The sequence below is a fragment of the Peromyscus leucopus genome, chromosome 5, assembly GCF_004664715.2.
Source record: "Peromyscus leucopus breed LL Stock chromosome 5, UCI_PerLeu_2.1, whole genome shotgun sequence".
NCBI classification, from domain to species: Eukaryota; Metazoa; Chordata; class Mammalia; order Rodentia; family Cricetidae; genus Peromyscus; species Peromyscus leucopus.
The window spans coordinates 60,122,580-60,142,827 of NC_051067.1; positions in this window are offsets into that span (position 1 = coordinate 60,122,580).

Consider the following 20,248-nt stretch of genomic DNA (forward strand, 5'->3'; position numbering starts at 1 on the left):
GCCTGCAGACTTGAATTCAAATCCCTAGAAGCATATAAAAAGTCCAATCACAATGCATAAGGATTTAAAGTATTAAATTAGCAGTGCTTGGAACATAATAGAGGTATTCAGCTGTCAGATAAAAAGGAGATGCTGGTCCTTTATTTTCCTTGAGTGTTGGATTACCAAATCTTGCTTGCATTAATTTAATCATCACAATTAGAGTTCAGCCAAACTCATTGCATTTTCCAAACACCATGATAAAACAACGACCAAGTATAGTTGAACATTTCAGAATATTTGACTATTTTTTCAATCTGATTCCCACTAATCATTTGGCTTTACACATTGGATTCTGCTTGCAGATAATTAATTTCTGTATTGAAAGCAGTCCCATCTAAGAAACTTCACTAGACTTCTCACAGATAGCAATCATAGCATTTAAAAACTAGTTTGATAGTTTTATTGGCTCATCATTCTTACTCCCCAGGTCCTCTCTGATATTTTATTTTGGTGCAATGAATAGTTTCTTCAAGGTGATTTTTATAAAACTTCAAGTTTATGCTTTAAAATTTTTAAGTATATTCTATAATATTTGTTGAGCATAGTTTCCCCTATGTGATCACACTCTCCTCTTTATGTTCCTCCTCTTCCTGTTTGTCTCCTTGTTCTCCCTAGTGTCTTTTCTATCTTCTTTTTATTTTCTTTTGTTTTATTTTACAATGCCATTCAGTTCTACATAACAGCCACGGATTCCCTTGTTCTCCCCCCTCCTGTCCCCCTCCCCTTCTCCCCAGCCTACCCCCTATTCCCACCTCCTCCAGGCCAAAGCCTCTCCCCTGAGGACTGAGATCCACCTGGTAGACTCAGTTCAGGCAGGTCCAGTCCCCTCCTCCCAGATTGAGCCAAGCGTCCCTGTATAAGCTCCAGGTTTCAAACAGCCAACTCATGCAAAGAGCACAGGACCCAGTACCACTGCCTAGATGCCTCCCAAACAGATCAAGCCAATCAACTGTCTCACCTATTCAGAGGGCCTAATCCAGTTGGGGGCCCCTCAGCCTTTGGTTCATAGTTCATGTGTTTCCATTCATTTGGCTATTTGTCCCTATGTTTTATCCAACCTTGGTTTCAACAATTCTCGCTCAGATAAACCCTCCTCTTTCTGGCTAATTAGACTCCCGGAGCTCCACCTGGGGCCTAGCCATGGATCTCTGCATCCAAATCCCTCAGTACTTGGATGGGGTTTCTGGCACGACTATTAGGGTGTTTGGCCATCCCATCACCAGAGTAGTTCAGTTCCGGCTGTCTCTCAACCATTGCCAGCAGTCTATTGTGGGGGTATCTTTGTGGATTTCTGTGGGCCTCTCTAGCACTTTGTTTCTTCCTTTTGTCATGTGGTCTTCATTTACTATGGTCTCCTATTCCTTGTTCTCCCTCTCTGTTCTTGATCCAGCTGGGATCTCCCACTCCCACAGGCTCTCTTTCCCTCGCCCCTCGCCCAAATAGATCCATATCTGTCACCATGCACAAAACTTAAGTCCAAGTGGATCAAGGACCTCAACATCAATCCAGCTACTCTGAACCTGCTAGAAGAGAAAGTAGGAAGTAGTCTTGAATGCATTGGCATAGGAGATCACTTCCTAAATATAACACCAGTAGCACAGACACTGAGAGAAACAATCAATCAATGGGACCTCTTGAAACTGAGAAGCTTTTGTAGAGCAAAGGATACGGTCAACAAGGCAAAGCGACAGCCTACAGAATGGGAAAAGGTCTTCACCAACCCCACATCTTACAGAGGACTGATATCCAGAATATATAAGGAACTCAAGAAATTAGACATCAAAAAGACCAACAGTCCAATTAAGAAATGGGCTATAGAACTAAACAGAGAATTCTCAACAGAGGAAACTCAAATGGCTGAAAGACATTTAAGGAATTGCTCAACATCCTTAATCATCAGGGAAATGCAAATCAAAACAACTTTTCTACCTTCTTTAGTTACATATATCATATACATGACATCTTTATCTATATCCATATCTATATCTATATGTGATTTTACATAACTGTATGGAATCTAGAAACCAAAAGTTAGAGAAAAACACATTTGTTTTTTGAGCATGGATTAATTAACTCACTATAATTATCTCCAGTTGAGTCTTTCTTGCAAATAATGTATCTCTATTTTTCTTGATGCTGATGAGTTAACCCCTTGTGTATTCATGCCACCTTTTGTTTAGCCGTTCATCATTTATGGGACACACAGTTTGGTTCTGAACTTAGTTGTTGTCAACAGTACTGCAATAAACATTGATTAGCAAGTTTCTCTATCAGAGGTTAACCTGGACTCCTATGGGTTTTTGATATTTTTTTCATTAAAGTTTTATTAAAGATAAAATTATGCATCCTCTTAAATTCTGTGATACTTTTAAAAATCTAATTAAATAATAACTTTGAGGTATAAAATCCAATATGTCACTTTTTATCATCAGATATTGTTTGTAAGTTTGATACAATTTTTCCTTATACTTTGAGTTAAAAACTCATATAATTTTAACTGTTTTAATTTTTGAAATTTAATCAGAACTATTCAACATTTATGTATTTCTAAGGCATTATATACCTTAATTGACCTAGTTAATTTTAAATATTTAAACCCACTTTGAATGGTTTTAACAGATACGATATACCTGGATATGCTTTGCTAAAGTGAAAAATCTTGCATTTTCTGGGCTGCAAAACTTATCATATACAGTAAACATATTTTCTTCTGGGTAATCAGTTATTAATTTTGAACTAAATTTTAAAAGAGCCTACAAAGTACTGGGTTTCATGACAGCATTTTCTCACACATTTTCTTCTTACTCACCTTCCTCCCGACTGCATTTCTCCATCCTGGTGGCTTGGTTGCTTGTCCCCTCTCATTACTACCTTTCTTGTTTCAAAACACACACACACACACACACATACACACACACACACACACACACACACACACATACACACACACACACACACACACACACACAGACACACACACACAAACACACACACACACACATACACACACAGAGAGAGAGAGAGAGAGAGAGAGAGAGAGAGAGAGAGAGAGAGAGAGAGAGAGAGAGAAGTAGACACTACCTATGAGGAAACAACATGGTATTTCTCTGAGTCTGGCTTGTTTTACTAAACATAACTATTTCCAGTAACATTAATTTTCTTGAAAATTCATGATTTTTGTCTTCTTTATGACTGAATAAAATTACATTGTGTAAAACACTACATTTTCTTCATTCATTTGCTGATAGATATCAAGGTTGGTCCTATTTCGTGGATATTAGGAAGTGATAATTATGGACAACTTCCCCTGTTGTGTTGAACTTTAAGTTTTTTGGGTTTGTACCCAGCAGTTGTACGACCATGTCATATGGCAGTTCTATTTTTAGTTTTATAAGACACTGACAAGCTGGTTTCCACAGTGGCTGCACCAGTTTTCAGTGCCCCCATTTGTGAGCAGTAGATTTTTTCCCCAAATATCCTCATCAAAGGTTTCATTTGCTTTCTTGATATTAGCCATTCCAAGTAAGACAGAACCTCAGAGCACCTTTGATTTGTATTTCCTTGAGGGTTGAGAATGTTGACTATTTTGGCAAATATTCATTGCCTATGTGTATTTTGTCCTTTAGGAACTGACTATTCAGTTCATTAGCCCATTTATTTTTGGGGGAAGACTTTGGGTTTTATGGTGTTTAATTTTTTACAGTTCTTTCCAGATTCTGGTACATAACCACTTTTTAATATTTAATTATTTAAAGCTTTTCATCCATTCTGCAGACTGTCTCTGCATTGTAGTAATGGTTTCTTTTGCTTTGCTTTTAAATTTCACAAGATTGTATTAGTCAGGTTTGGCACTATTTTCTGTGCTATTGAAGTCCTTTGTAGAAGTTCCTAGCTTGGGATGTATTTTGATCTTGATGTATTTTATGTTTTCCTAAAGTGGGTTCAGTACCTTGCATCTTATTTCAAAGTCTTTATCCTAGTTGGAGTTTCTATTTTTTTTTTTTTTGGAGAGATACCACGGCCATGGCAACAATTATAAAGAAAAATTTAATTGGGGTGGCTCGCTTACAGTTCAGAGGTTGAGTCCATTATCATCATGATGGGATATGGTGGCGTGCAGACAGGCATGGTGTAGAAGAAGTAACTGAGAGTCCTACATCTTGCAGGCTACAAGACATGAACTGTCTCACTAGGCATTGCTTCAGCTTATATGAAACCTCAAAGCCCCACTCTACGGCGACACACTTCCTCCAATAAGACCACACCTCCTAATAGTGCCACTCTCTTTGGGAGCCATTTTTTTTTTCAAACCACCACAGCCTTTTATTCATTTTGGATATCTTTTGTTCAATGTAAGATATATGGATGTAGTTCTATTCTTCCACAGGTGAACATACAGCTTGTTTTTGAAGTACCTGTCATTTATCCAATGCATATTTCAGGTCTTTTTTTCAAATTTAGTTGTCTGCATCCATTATGTTCTCTGTTCTGTTTCAATGGTTTGTGCATCTGCTATTGGGCCAGTACTATCCACTATCATGTCTTTTCACTGTTTTTCTCTAGCATAATTTGGGCTTTGGTATTGAGGTGTCCCAGTTCTTTCTGATTAGGATTGCTTTGCCTATCCAAAATATTTTATTTATTTTTTATATAAATTTTAGGATTTTTTAAACTATTAATATGAAGAATGTTTAGAAGTTTAATGGAGATTAATATTGAATCTGTAGACCACTTTTGGTAATGGAATTTTCAAAAGTACTAGTTCTTCAAGTCTGTAAGTGTGGGAATCTTTTCCATTATCTTTTAATATCTTCTTCAGTTTCCTTTATCATTGTGTTAAAGACCTTAAACCTCTTCAGTTGGGTTTATTCTTAGGGTTGATTTTTATTTCTTTGTTTGTATTGTTTTAAGAGATTGTGAATAGGATTCCACTCATATCTTGTTTCTGTTTGTTTGTTTTCCCTGGTGAGTTTGTTATTGGTGTATAGAAAACCTATTCATTTTCCTATGTTGACTTTTTTTTTTAATTGGGGCTAAGAGTTTTCTGCTCAAATGTTTAGGGTGTTTTAAGTATGAGATCATGTCAACTTAAAATAGGGAAACTTTGGATCCTTCCTTTCTTTTTTGATACCCCCTTTAACTTTCTCTCTTATTGCTCTAGGTAAGACTTTAAGAACTATATTTAATAAGAGTGGAGAGATGGTACACCCTTGTCAAATTTCAGATTTTCATGGAAAAATGTTTTCCTTTCCCTATTTAGTATAATTTTGTTAAACCTTGCCATACATACCCTTATTATGTTAAGATATATTCTTTTAAGCCTTTGTTTCTCTAGTTCATTCATAAAGAAGGGATGCTGAACATTGTCAAATGTCTGTCTTGCATCTCTGAATATTATCATGTAATTGCTGTCCTTATGTCGGTTCACATGTTGTCTTGCCTTTATTGAGTTGGATACTGGTTTGAACTAAGCTTACATCTCTGGGATGAATACAGAATGAGATGGATGCAAATTAGTCACAACATATGATTTTATTTAGGTGTCCTTGGATACAGTTTCTCAATATTTTTATTGAGAGGCATTTTCATCTATTTTCTAGGGAAATTCTTTCCTCATTTTCCTTTTTTTCTTTCCTGTACTTCCTTTTCTTTTGTGTTTTGGTACCAGGGTAAGCCTAGTTTTGTAGGTAGTTTGAGCAGCTGCTGTGGATATTGTTCTATATAAATAAAACACTGATGGCCAATGACCAGGCAGGAGGTAGGTGGGACAAGGAGAGAGGAGAATTCTGGGAAGCGGAAGGCTGGGGGAGAGACACTGCAGCCACCGCCAGGAGAAACAGCATGTAGAGACTCTGGTAAGCCACCAGCCACGTGACAAGGTATAGATTTATAGAAATGGGTTAATTTAAGATAAAAGAACAGTTAGCAAGAAGCCTGCCACGGCCATACAGTTTATAAGTGATATAAGCGTCTGAGTGATTATTTTATAAGTGGATTGTGGGACTGCGGGGCTTGGGGAACCTGGAGAGAAGCCCTCCAGCTACAAATGGCGCCCAACGGCTCGAGTTTCCACCTTAAACCTGAGAATATTTAAAAACCAATTCTAAACAGAGCCAAAACCAGGTTCCTGCTTCTTGTCTTATTCGGGCAGTTAGACGCCGCAAAACGCGGGTTTGAACACTGGCGGGTTCCTGGCAAGTGCGTTTGACCGGCAGTATGGCGGGAATGAGGGGTCTGCCAGAGGCACATTATGCTGTGTAGTAGATTTAGTCTTTACTAGTATTTTTTTTAAAAAAAGGTTTCTGGGCTACATGCTGCTTTGATAAAAGCTTAGACCCACTATTTCTGAGACTTGATGACTCCCAGAGCTGGCAGAAAACGTACCACTGCCATGTTGGGAAGCTGAAGTGGGCGGAGCCAGCAGCCACAGCGCCGTTTCAGGCTTACAATGGTACAGTTTAAAGCAATAGGCTCAAGGCTCAAGGTAATATAAAACATAAGCCACATAAAGATGGCTACCACACAGAGAATCTGGATTATGTTCTCTTTGATATTCATAACTAAAGAAAAACATTTGATTACAAAAGCTGTTGAGTTATGCCAAAATGTATATTTTAAAGGTACCTTATCTTCAAAATTTGGATATAAGGATATGTTACTTTGGAAAAGAGGTTCTGCTTTTGTTTCCACAGAAAGCCAGAGGCTGTGGACTTGTTCCAGATTAAGATACATCAGGTTTCACCAACCAAGACCCCCTGAAAGGACTCCGATGACACCATGGCCCAGATGATCCAACATCCAGATAGGTTTCAAGGCAACTGGTTCACACAATACAGCCTCACGGACTACCCCATAGGTCTAAAATTTTCTTTGCGTCCCCATAAGATACAGTGCCCCCCTCCAGCAGGAAGTAGTAAGAGATGCTACGCCCAAATTCCCAAATATACCAAGCTGGCTTTAGAGGTGGAATTGGCTCACTCCCCCTCTAAACCCAGACATATTGCTTTAAAAAAAAAATGGTTAAGAGATTCTTGTGTCCCAAATCAGAAGAGCCCTCTGGTGTGGGACAGAGAAAAACCAATATTTTTATTTAAAACAGGTTGATTATAAATATGATCTCTTTCTAAAAAAGAAAAGGGGATATAATATAGATATATAGGAGGATATGGAGATGATAAGATAAAAGGGTAGATTAATGAACCTACTTTTAAAGAACAACTTGTTTAAAATGTTTTACATTGGTATAGATTTTAGTTTATGTTTAAAATGTTTTACATTGGTAAAAATTTTAGTTTATTAATGCAAACTTAAAGTTAATTTTGTTATACTGTATATATATATTTCTATTCTTGTTTGAGGTATTATGTTTAACTCATTTAAAATTGTAATGGATGATTAAAAATAGATTAATAATCAGTCATCTATGATAATCATATTTGTAGCCATGTTAGTTAAGTCTTCTAGGTATACATAGATATATTTCAGATAGATAGGTAATCTTCAAACACTTCATAGACCTAGAGAATATGGCATTTAAATAACTTAAAATTCTGTTGATGTGAGACACAATTGCTCCTGGCTGCACCAATTGATCCCGAGAGAATGTTGGGCTTCTAAGACATTTCCATTTGGAAGTTTGTCTTTTTGGCACAAAATGGCCTACTGGGCAAAGAACTGCCCTTGCCTTGACGGCTGACAGTACAAATACAATGCTGTCCTTTCTGGACAAGCGGGACACAAGGAAAGCGACCACTGTACTCTGCCAAGACAGGGTAAGATGGTCTCTCAGAATTCCTGCTTCTGAAAATGGTCTGTCAGATACTCTAGGCCTGTAGCCAATTTGAATGCACCAACAATGCTGAGAAACATCAGGTGACTGTCCAGGCTGCCAGCTGTCTTGGTCTACTCTTGCAAGATTCCCGAAGTTGCTTGCATCCGTCTACCATTTCTCAGGTACCATTATGTTCCTTCTCAGGTCTTTGATGTGGTTGAAAACTAGATAGTTGTAATTTCCTCAGTTATGATAAAAGATAAGTTAGATATAAAACCTTAAACTCACAAATATAAGATAGATAGGACATCTTCTTTAATATTGTAACTATAATTCTTGCTCGGTAATTGTTTTGTTATATGTAATTTTACCATGTTAAAGTTAAAACCTTCCTTTTTAAAAAAAAAGAAAAAAGGGGAAGTGCTGTGGATATTGTTCTATATAAATAAAACACTGATGGCCAATGACCAGGCAGGAGGTAGGTGGGACAAGGAGAGAGGAGAATTCTGGGAAGCGGAAGGCTGGGGGAGAGACACTGCAGCCACCGCCAGGAGAAACAGCATGTAGAGACTCTGGTAAGCCACCAGCCACGTGACAAGGTATAGATTTATAGAAATGGGTTAATTTAAGATAAAAGAACAGTTAGCAAGAAGCCTGCCACGGCCATACAGTTTATAAGTGATATAAGCGTCTGAGTGATTATTTTATAAGTGGATTGTGGGACTGCGGGGCTTGGGGAACCTGGAGAGAAGCCCTCCAGCTACAAGCAGCATTCTTCCCTTTCTATTTTATGGAATAGTTTCAACAGAATTTATGTTAGATCCTCTTAGAACTTTCCAAAGAACTCAGCAATGGTTTTATCTGGTCCTAGGCTTTTCTTTGCTGTGAAATTTTAAACAATGCTTCAGCTTTCTGGTCTGTTTCCGCTGTCAACAACCTCTTTTAAGGATGTTGACATACTTCCAAGAGACTGTGGTTTGAAGAGATGCTTCAAAACTTGCCATAAAATATTGCTGTTTGCCAAGGCTGGGACTGTGCCTCAGTGGTGGAATGCTTGTGTAGCCGGGTCAGTGCCCTGAATTTGATTCCCAGTGCAATAAAACAGATGAACAAGAACAAAACAGTTACTTGTTTGTACTATCCTCATGTTTCCTGTGTTCTTACGATAGCACAGAGACTCTTTCTTTTCCTCTCCTTGGATTTGAAGGAATTACTTGATTGCATGCCATGGACCCCATTTATTGAAACAGCTGAAAAAGAGAGAGAAATATACCTAGAAAAAAAGCTGTCTGAATCAAAAACTGACCCCAAATGATTTCTAAACCTTTATTAGCAGTTTAAAAAACTGCAATACTGAAATATAAAGTCTGCTCCTTGGGCTCTGTTATGTGAACTTGTACCAAGTTCAAAAGCATTAACATATTGACCTGTGTACCACACTATGAAAGTTAAGTTTGGTGTTTCCTCCTGGGTGATGGTGAGATATTAAATTGGATTCTGTGGGTCTCTCTGCTCGACTTTTGTTTTCTGTAATTTTCACAGCAGGGCACAGGGCACTGTTATTCTCTGTCATTGAAACCACAGCAAGATTATGGGCAGTTTTCACTCATGTGCTTCTATCCAAACACCAAAGAAACAAAATGTCTTCCTTCTTTTCATTTATTAACTTTTAAAACTTTCCAAGAGTAGCACAGTATACTGAGGATATTCCACTCTACCCTGTTCCCTGTGTCCTCCTTTTTCTCTCTCCTTTCCCCTTCCTAGATCATTTTTCCCCCAACTAATGATACTTCTCTTTTAATTTAACTTAGCACATGCCATTTTGTATGGCTGTATAAGACCTAGGAACCATGAGAAAATGTACAATATTTTGTTTCTGGAACTCTTTTAACTCCCTTCATATGAATATCCATTTGTATCTGTTTTTCCTCAAACAAGGTCACCTCAGTATTCATGACTAAAACAAAATTTCATTGTGCATACAAACCACTGTTTCTTTATCCATTTATTTGTTGATGGACACCTACCTCAGTTGGTTACATGACACAGCTATTGTGAACATAGCTGCAATAAATACACATCAGTGTGAGACGTTGACTTGAAGTCTTTTGGGTACAACCCAGGAGTGGTAATTAACAGGTCATATGGTAGATCTTTTCACTGTTTTTTGAGAAATGTCCACATTGATCTGCATAGTTGCTGGAATACTTTACATTCTCAACAGCAGTATAGAAGATTCCTTTCTGTCCACATCCCTGCCAGCATTTGCTATCATTCATTTATTTTTAGATTCTATTTTAAGTGACTTTTTAGAATATTTCAACATTTGCCCAAATAAATATAACATAGTTTGGTCATATTAACTTATAAACTACTATTGTCTCCTCTTTCTGTCACCTTTCCCTAACCATGTCAAAGCTTCCCTTTGCCTCTGTTTTAAAATCACCAGTGACATTCTGTTCAGACCATAGATGGTCACATCACATCTCACAAACTCTTGTCACTCATGTGAAAGGAGGACCAAGTAAGTCAGGGTAAATGTGGGTGGTCAGAAGGACAGCATTATGTGATGATTTTATCCTTAGGGCACAAAGGAGGGAAATAAACACTTGGAAAGTCAGAAAAACACATGGTATTGTGCACATTCTTTTATTGCATAATCACAAATGAGATGCAGACAGATGATATAAAATACAAGTAAGGCAGACCTTGTGAGTGTTATACAGCTTGTAATGCAAGCTGGACAAATGGGTCAGCTGTTGAGAACACGAACTGCTTTTGATGAAGACTCTCATTGCGTTCCCTGAACCCAAATGCAGTGGCTCACCACGACTGACTCCCTCTTCTGACCGCTATGGGCACCATCCTACACATGTACACACCTACACTTGTATATAATTTAAAACGTGAAAAAAAACCTCCAATGCATTATTTTTTTTCCTTTTATTTTATTTTACAATGCCATTCAGTTCTACATATCAGCCACGGATTCCTTTGTTCTCCCCCCTCCGGCCCCCCTCCCCTTCCCCCCAGCGCACCCCCCATTCCCACCTCTTCCAAGGCAAAGCCTCCCCCAGGACTGAGATCCACCTGGTAGACTCAGTCCAGGCAGGTCCAGTCCCCTCTTCCCAAACTGAGCCAAGCGTCCCTGCATAAGCCCCAGGTTTCAAACAGCCAACTCGTGCAATGAGCACAGGACCCAGTACTACTGCCTAGATGCCTCCCAAACAGATCAAGCTAATCAACTGTCTCACCTATTCAGAGGGCCTGATCCAGTTGGGGGTCCCTCAGGCATTGGTCCATAGTTCATGTGTTTCCATTCGTTTGGCTATTTGTCCCTGTGCTTTATCCAACCTTGGTTTCAACAATTCTCGGCTCATATAAATCCTCCTCTTTCTCGCTAAATAGACTCCTGACGCTCCACCTGGGGCCTAGCCATGGTTCTCTGCATCCAGATTCCTCAGTCCTTCATCTAACAGTTAAAGGCACCTGAAACAATGGGCATATTTTCAACCACCAGATGGCAGTCAAGTATAACTTGCCTATCAAATGCTGTCTTTATTAGTAAATTCTTAAAAATAAATGTAAAAGGAAGCATTTTTAAAGTGGCCTTCTGTGAGCCAGAAGGTGACATGTAAGAGAGTTTAAGAATAAATCTGTTTACATCAGGAAAAGACTCCTTACTTCAGTTTTTTTTGTTTTAAATCCATTCATTCACCTGTTGAAAAGGGTATGTTATGAGATACCCAGAGTTTTGCTTTTAAAATGAAAAAAAAAAGCATTACTAATATAAAAATTACATACTATGCAGTTCAGTGACATCAAGAGTGCAGTTTGGTGGAGTGTGATATATGCAGAGTTATGCACCCATCTCTCTTCTCTAACTTTAGAGCATTGTCCTCAAGCTCTCTTCGCAGTCACTCCCTATTGCTTTGCTAGCACTCAGGCTCCTGTCCTGAGCAACCGTTGACTTCCTCCTTCCAGAGATTTTTCTAATTCTAGACAGGTGTCTCATTTTTAGCTGTAGCACCTCAAGCATCCATTGTGTGTTAAAATGCTAGCATTGGGGGTCCATTGTGTGTGAGAATGCTCAGCATCGGGGATCCATTGTGTGATAGAATGCTCAGTGTAGAGAATCCATTGTGTGTGAGATTTCTCAGTGTCCATTGTATGATAGAATGCTCAGCATTGGGGGTCTACTGTGTGATACAATGCTCAGTATTGGGGGTCCACTGTGTGATAGAATGCTCAGTATTGGGTGGGGGTCCACTGTGTGATAGAATGCTCAGTATTGGGGGTCCACTGTGTGATAGAATGCTCAGTATTGGGGGTCCACTGTATGATAGAATGCTCAGCATTGGGGGTCTACTGTGTGAAACAATGCTCAGTATTGGGGGTCCACTGTGTGATAGAATGCTCAGTATTGGGGTCAACTGTGTGATAGAATGCTCAGTATTGGGGGTCTACTGTGTGATACAATGTTCAGTATTGGGGGTCCACTGTGTGATAGAATGCTCAGTATTGGGTGGGGGTCCACTGTGTGATAGAATGCTCAATATTGGGGTCCATTGTGTGACAGACTGCTCAGGTAGGGTATTTTCTTTCCCACAGGTGTGATTAGTGTGTAAAGGTTATCACTTGCTCACTCTTTTTTTTTCTTTTTCCTATTTTCTCATTCTGTGCAACTGGAAGACAAAGGATGAATTCAGGTACTTTGCCAAAGTAATAGAGCTTCCTGGAGGCACAGTATGGGTTCCTTTGAATTCCACAGAGAGGACCACAGTGGTGGATTCTCCATTCTCATCAGTTATGTGATCTTGGGGATATAGTCAAATTCAAACACAGACTTCAAATAATAGCACTTTTAGCTCTATGCTGGATTCAGAGTCCAGAGTGCTAATCATTATTTTAAAAACGTAAACTTGGCAGTGTACGTTCTATGTATGTATATACTATGAATTACTATATTTTAGTATAAAATCACATTTCAAAAGCCCATTTCAGGAAGCTTCTTTGAATGAGAATGTGAGTTTTAAAATTTCTAATAAACTGTATTATGCTACTAGTATAATTTATGTTATTAGTATATTAATTATACAAATCTATCATTGTAATTTTAAAGATAATAAACTAATGGACAGTTTTACATAGCTAGGTATTAGAATTATAAATAAGATCTAGAGCATTTATCTCTAAGCCTTAAGCGTAACAATATAAACTCATATAAACTGATGGAGCAGATGGCATTTAAATTTTATTAACTTACAGTTTCAGTCCTGTTACAATAAGTGAAATATAGTAATGTGAGTACTCAATTTTCAGAATAACTACAATTTTTTTTTTCATAATTCACCAGTTTTGAAGATTATTTCATTCATTCAGTTTTTAGCTTCTGTTTTCCATGGCATATGAGGAATGTTTGGTAATAAGGTAAATAAAACTCTGGTTTTAGTTAGTAAAAAAAAATTATTTTGGTTTTTGGAGACAGGGTTTCTTTCTATAGCTTTGCACCATTCTTCGAACTCACTCTGTAGCCCAGGCTGGCCTCGAACTCACAGAGATCCACCTGCCACTGCCTCCCGAGTGCTGGGATTAAAGTCGTGTGGCACCACCACCCGACTCATAATTAGTAAAAATTTTTAAAAGTTTTCTTCTGTTTAAATTTTTTAAGAAAATGAAACTAGATTCCTTTATATGAAAAAAGAATTGATTTGTAAAAACATAACATATAATATGTCACTTTAGATGTTTCATTCTGAAATACCCGTGATGCATACTGATATCAAAGACTGAGGAGGGATAGAGACCTAAGAAGAGACAGTTTGAAAGCAGTGTGCAAATCTCGTTTGGAGGGAAGATTCGAGAAGGAATGTGGGTATGAATTATAGGTATGGTTTTGTAAGAGTCTTTCTGGGAAAATGAAATGACATCTGAGTAGTTTTAATGGGCTGCTAGATGTGAGGATGGAGAAAAATCTGAAGTTCGCTCATATAGAAACAAAACATCTGTGAAGACTCACACATGGAGAAAGACCAGTGACTGCTGCAGAGTGGGTCCAGTGAAATACAGATGTGCACGTGAGATCAAAGGAATAGAATTCAGGTATGTGAGACTTCTCACACTATGTTTCCAACAAGGAGAATATATTGAAAACCTGCCCATAGATTAGTGACATCATCAAATGTACTTTTCCTAAAGGCAATATAATAGAATGAATGTCTCTCTAAAATTAATTCAAATATAATTCCCAATATGATGGTGTTTTGAAGTGGGAGGCAGTTACGTCATGGGGTTGAGGAACTCATATTGTGACCTTCATGAGGAAGAAGGAAAGATTTAAGCAGCTGCATCAATCTCCCCACTTCTCCCTTTCTCTCTCTGAAAAAAAAGTCAAAGTTGGCAGTCTTGAGCCCACAAGTAGACCTCACACCCAATCATGCTGGCACCCTCACCATCTTCCAGTCTCCAGACTGAGCAAAAGAAATTCCTGTTACCAAGCAATTCATTTTATGGGATTTCTTACAGTAGCCCATCGTTAGATACGTAGCCTTAATGGAATTTTTCAGAATAAAGCTGACGGATCTTGCTGATACTGAGCAGTCCAATTATGATAGTGTTACAGTACTGTATGGGAGAAAAAGTGCAGAGTTGAGTTAAAATATGGGATAAAAATCCAACTGACAGAAGAAATACTACAAGTAGAATTGGTTAAAGTTGGTGACTCATTAAATATGAGATATGAGGGCAAGTGGGATTCTGATCCACACCGTGGAGTTTTGCTGCCCTGACCGTATAGTAGGTAGTATCATGGACAGCATGGGGAAATATATGAGAAGGAACAGGTGCTAAAGGGTTTGGAAAGAGATGTGAATGAGAACGATAAAGTTGAGGTTCTAGTGAACCATCTAAACAACAACATCCACTTAAGAACTTAAGACAAATTAAGACTTAATGACAAAAAACAGCAGAGACTTAGAGAAAAGGGAACCTTTGTACCTGGCTGTTGAGGATGAAAATTAGTATAATCATTATGGACAATGACACGGAGTTTCCTCAAAAAACTGAAAATGGTTCTATTGTATGTTTCAGTAATCCTTCCTCCTGAACACACAGCCAAAAGAAATAATGGCAGAGTGTAAAGATTCCTGCATCCCCTAAGTTCATAGATGGGGTAGATGTTGGGGTGGGCCAACTTCTATGATTCCATATATTTTATGTGAAACCATCTCACAATGCCAGACATGGTGATTTAGGTCTGGAATATCAGTTACTTAGGAAACTGAAGCAAGAGAATGTATATTCAAGGCCATCTTGAGGTACAAAGTGAGTTCAAGGTCAGCCTGAGAAACTGTGAGATTCTGTTTCAAAATAAAAAATGAGAAGGGTGCTCAGGCAGTTTCTCTGCAGCATCAGGGCACTAGATCCCCATCTATGAGGCCCTACTTCAATCCCTAGTAAAACACATGAAAAAAACACTGAAAGAGAGGAGCGAGGCGGAGAGGAAAGGGAGAGAGAGAGAGAGAGAGAGAGAGAGAGAGAGAGAGAGAGAGAGAGAGAGAGAGAGACAGAGAGAGAGAGAGAGAGAGAGAGAGAGAGAGAGAGAGAGAGAGAGAGAGAGAGAGAGAGGAGGGGGGATTTGTTTCAAAGTCAAGAGTACCTGGAATTCCTTGGACTTTCAAACTTTTAACTGTCATCGGATTCTTTTAATCACATTTTAATAACTTGATGCTATTTAGGCACAACTCTTATGAGTTGCCACTGCTCTATTAGCTTTGGTTATATCCAATCATTCAAAAACTCTCAGATGCTATTTTCAAAAACTCTGAGCCCTGTTGGCGTACTGATTTGCATCATTATTCATTATCTTCCCATGAGGTGATCTTCATAATGGGCTGAATCCTGAAACTGTTGTCAGCTTGAGGAGCTTCTGGCTTCAGTAATCCCTGCTCTCCAGTCCTTCAAGTGGGTTTTCATATTGCCTTAAAATGTATGATAGTTGCTATTGGCCTAACTGATCCTGTTCCTTATGTGATGTCTCTAAAGGTAGACAGGAGCCAGCTTTGATCATTTTTCTTATTAAAGCTGTGTCCCGCGCTGGAAAATGGCACTTGGGAGGTTCTTCCATCCACTCTGCTTTCCCTCATTTTCTGCCAAGCAGGATGACTAATTCCACCCACACCTCCACTTCCAGTTTTATCTCCAGCCCCTTGTCCCTAATGACATCAGATTTTTATTGTCAGAATAACATTCAAAGACAGCTTGGTTCCCTTTCAATGCCTCTCCCTGGGGATGTTAATTATTTGGCTCCACCAAAAACACAGATCTTGAAAACTTTATTTAATCAAATTCTCAGATTTTTGTTTTCTGTGCTATATATGCTTGGATTTTATATGTGCTGAACAATAAGCAGATAACACAAAAAATAGCTTCTTTTTTACTTCAATAGTTCTTAACTTTTCATACTCTAAGTTTATGGCTGTATTTTTACCACGTACTATTGTTAGGGAATGGGGGAAGAAAGTGAAGTAAAGGAACATGAGGGAGGGTGGGAAAAAAAGGGTTGGAGATGGGTAAGGGGGTGGTAGAGGGAGGAAACTTGATTTTTCTCAAAGTTTACATGGATATTTTTATCGCATGCCATCCACAACTTTCATTTCAAAATCTCATTAGCTAAATGGAATTCAGTAAATAATTCTAGGCATTGATCATCTTTCATTGATAAAAATTGGTATTTTAAAGATTTATTTTATTTCATTGTGTGTGTGTGTGTGTGTGTGTGTGTGTGTGTGTGTGAGAGAGAGAGAGAGAGAGAGAGAGAGAGAGAGAGAGAGAGAGAGAGAGAGAGAGATCCCTGAGGAGGCATGTGTATGAAAGATTCTGGAGACCAGCAGAGGGCATTGGTTCCCTTGAAGCTGGAGGATCAAGTGGTTGTGAGATGCTTGGCATGGGTGCTGGGGTCTGAACATAGGTCCTAGGGCAGAACAGCAAGCACTTCACCACAGAGCTATCCCTCCAGTCCAATGAAGTTGGTTTTCATTTCTCTCTTCCAAGAACTCCTAGCAAACTGACATTCATTTCCCACTCTTAAATTATTTTCTCTCCCTTAAGAATGTCCACCTCATCATTTCATCATACAGTAAGAATGTAGTTATGTGATGAAGAACAGAAAGACCTATTGGTACCAATATACACTACAGGGAAATATCTCACTGCCCAACCTCATTATCTCTTTAACTCCAGAATGGTTGTGGTCCCAATTCAACTATAAGCCAAGCTGGCTTTGAAGTTGGAATGTGGCTCTTTCCTTTTCTAAAACCAAGCATATTGCTGAAAGAAAAATTAGGACATTCTGTCTCATATTAGAAGAGCCAACTGGTGTGAGACAGAAGAAATCAATAATCTAAGGACCATTATTGTCAAGATTCTATTTCTTTTCATGCTTGTCCTTGCTCTCTGAGACTGCTTTCTCTGTCCTAAACATATCCAAACGTTCCATTTTGATATTAATTAATATTCAAGTTTTCAACAGTAAAAGATAAGTCTTTTCAATAGCAATCTCCGAAGTCTCCAGAAGGAAGATGGGGCCTCACAACAATGACTCTATCTAGTCCAGAATGATGGCATTTTACCCATGAACATTACTCAGTTATCAACTTTGGACTGAAAACTCTCCAGGACTTTTCCAAGATGAGATGGTCCATCATACTACACTTCTAGTCAGAATCTCAGACAGCCTTACACATTATTATGAGACTGTCTGCAGAATTTACAGCTAGTCTTATTGAGACCTAAATGCCTAAGCTTTCTTAAAGGACCCCACAGAGATACTGTCACCCTCTAGATAGCAGGAGGCAATTCTAAGAGAATGTTGCCCCTTCCCCAAAGGTTTCATTTTTCTCTGGGTTATAGATAATAGTTATGGGGTTGGGGTTGAACAATAAAAATTAGACCCAGTATTCTCCTTAAGAGAAGAAAAAGATGAATGAATAGGTATAGGATATTAAGGGAGATTATTGTATATATTATTAAAATAATTTAGTAAAATATTACCATTAGAAAATTAGCACTGTTATGGATTTTTGTATATTGACACAAATATAAACTATTTTTCTATTTAAGATAATTTGTATATTGATACAAATACAGAACTCTATTTGTTATATTGTACATTTATTTCTACTCCTGCTTGAAATATTTTGTATATTGATACAAATGTAATGTTATATTTGTCATACTGTATGTATGTTCTATCTCTGCTTAGGATATTTTGTATATTGATACACGTTAAGGATATTGTGGTCATATTGCATATTGTATTATATATTTCTACCTATTTTTAAGATATTTTGTGTATTGTCACAATTTTTAGTTTATTGTCCTTTTACTGTACATTTGTTTACAGACTGTTTACCTTGTTTATGTAAAGCCTTAGTCCTCAGGTTATTTAAGTAGCTAAGACTTACAGATTTATAGTCACCCAACTTGTCATTCCTATAGTTATGCTAGTTAGGTTGTCCAGATTTTCAGATACATAGGTCAGATGGGTAGATAATCTTCAAACACCTAGAGAATATGGCATTAAAAAGTTTTGATAACTTAGAATTCTGTTGACATATAACATGATTGTTACTGGCAGCACCAATCTAATCCTGAGAGAATGTTGGACCTCTAAGACACTCTGTTTGGAAGTCTGTCTTCTTCTTGGTGCAAAATGGCCCCCTGGGCAAAGAACTGCCCTTTCCTTGACTGCTGACAGTACAAATGCTGTCCTTTCCAAACCAGCAGGACACAAGAAAAAGTGACTACCAAGACAGGGTAAGATGGTCTTTCAAAATTCCTGCTTCTGAAAATGGTCTGTCAGATATTCTAGGCCTGTGGCCGAATTAGATGCCCCAACTGTGGTGAGAAACTTTAGGTGACTATCCAGGATGCCAGTTGTCTCTGTCCATTCTTGCAAGATTTTTGAAAATTGGTTGTGTGCATTTCCCATTTTCTCAGGTATTATTATATTCCTTCTCAACTCTTTGATGGGATTGAAGACTAACAGTTACAATTACAATCTTCTTGTATCTTAGCTGGAACATATTAAGTACTAGACTTAGATTCTTCAGGATAGTACAGCCTTTGGTATAATCTCTATAACATGCCATTCACCTATGTTCTGGACATATCTGGATTCTATTATGTATCTCTTGTTTGATGTTGTTCTTGTTGGTTGTCGTTCCATTTTTGTTTATGTCATTACCCTTTATTTCTCGTGGACAATACTTGATAATCATTCCTATTTTATATATTTTCTATTAGGTTAGAACTTTCTTATTTAGACAAAGGGGGGAGATGTAGTGGGTAGCTGTTCTAGCTATGTCCTTGAAGCACCACCCCTAGTGAGGTAGCAGGTAACTGCTACACCTGCCCATGACCTTAAAGTACATGCCCCTGGGGCATGGCCGCTCAGGACCCTTAAGACCTGGGATGCATGGATGTGGCACTCTCTTTGTTCCCTTGTGGTTTGGATGCTGGGATTGATCAGGAAGATCTTGGACCAGGACGAAAATCAATATGGACCTAGCTCAGCTTTCCCGGACCCTACAATAAATACCCGTGCTGTAGTGAGTTACCCCCTAATAAATTCCTTTGCTCATTAAATAGACTTCATGGATTTCTCACTTTAAAGAATAGTCAAATAGAATTGACAAAGGGCCTGGATTACTCAGAAATAAATTAACCTACTTTTAAACACAAGAAAGGCAAAAGAAGGTAGGTTTGAGAATTCTAAAGAAGCAGTCCACCCTTATGCCTACATCACTGTAGGTTTATTTATTTATTTTTCCAAAGCACAGTGTAGACAAGGATATGTGATGCTTAGTGCTGGTTAACATCTTCACAGGCTCTGGAGTCACATAGCGGACAAGCTCCAGGAACTGGTGAAATCCTTCCGAGGAGGGAACCAGCATTCCTTGGCTTGTGTTCTGGACTGCATAAACAGGAGGAAGCTACCTGGACAAGAACAATCATCATTTTCTCGTACCTCACTGCAGATGCAACCTGACCAGCCGACTCAAGTTCCCACCACCATGACATTCCTGTCATAATGTCTGAGGCCTGTGTCCTCAATGTCAGAGCCCAATTAAACTCTTTCTCCTTGAAGTTGTTTTTCTCTGGTATTTTTTTTATCACAGTAACAAAAAATATGTCTTAGACAAAGAGTTACTACCTTCAGCAGGGTGGAAATTTAAAAATAATTAATTGTCCTCATTTATTTATTTAATGCATTGAATTATTATTATTATTATTAATTATTATTATTATTATTATTATTGATATTTCCCCATCTAAAATACTTATGCAATCAATGACACAAAGGAAATCTTTCTTTGATCATCAGAAGATAAAAGAATTACAGCATCCAGGAAGATCCCAAAATACCAGCAGAGG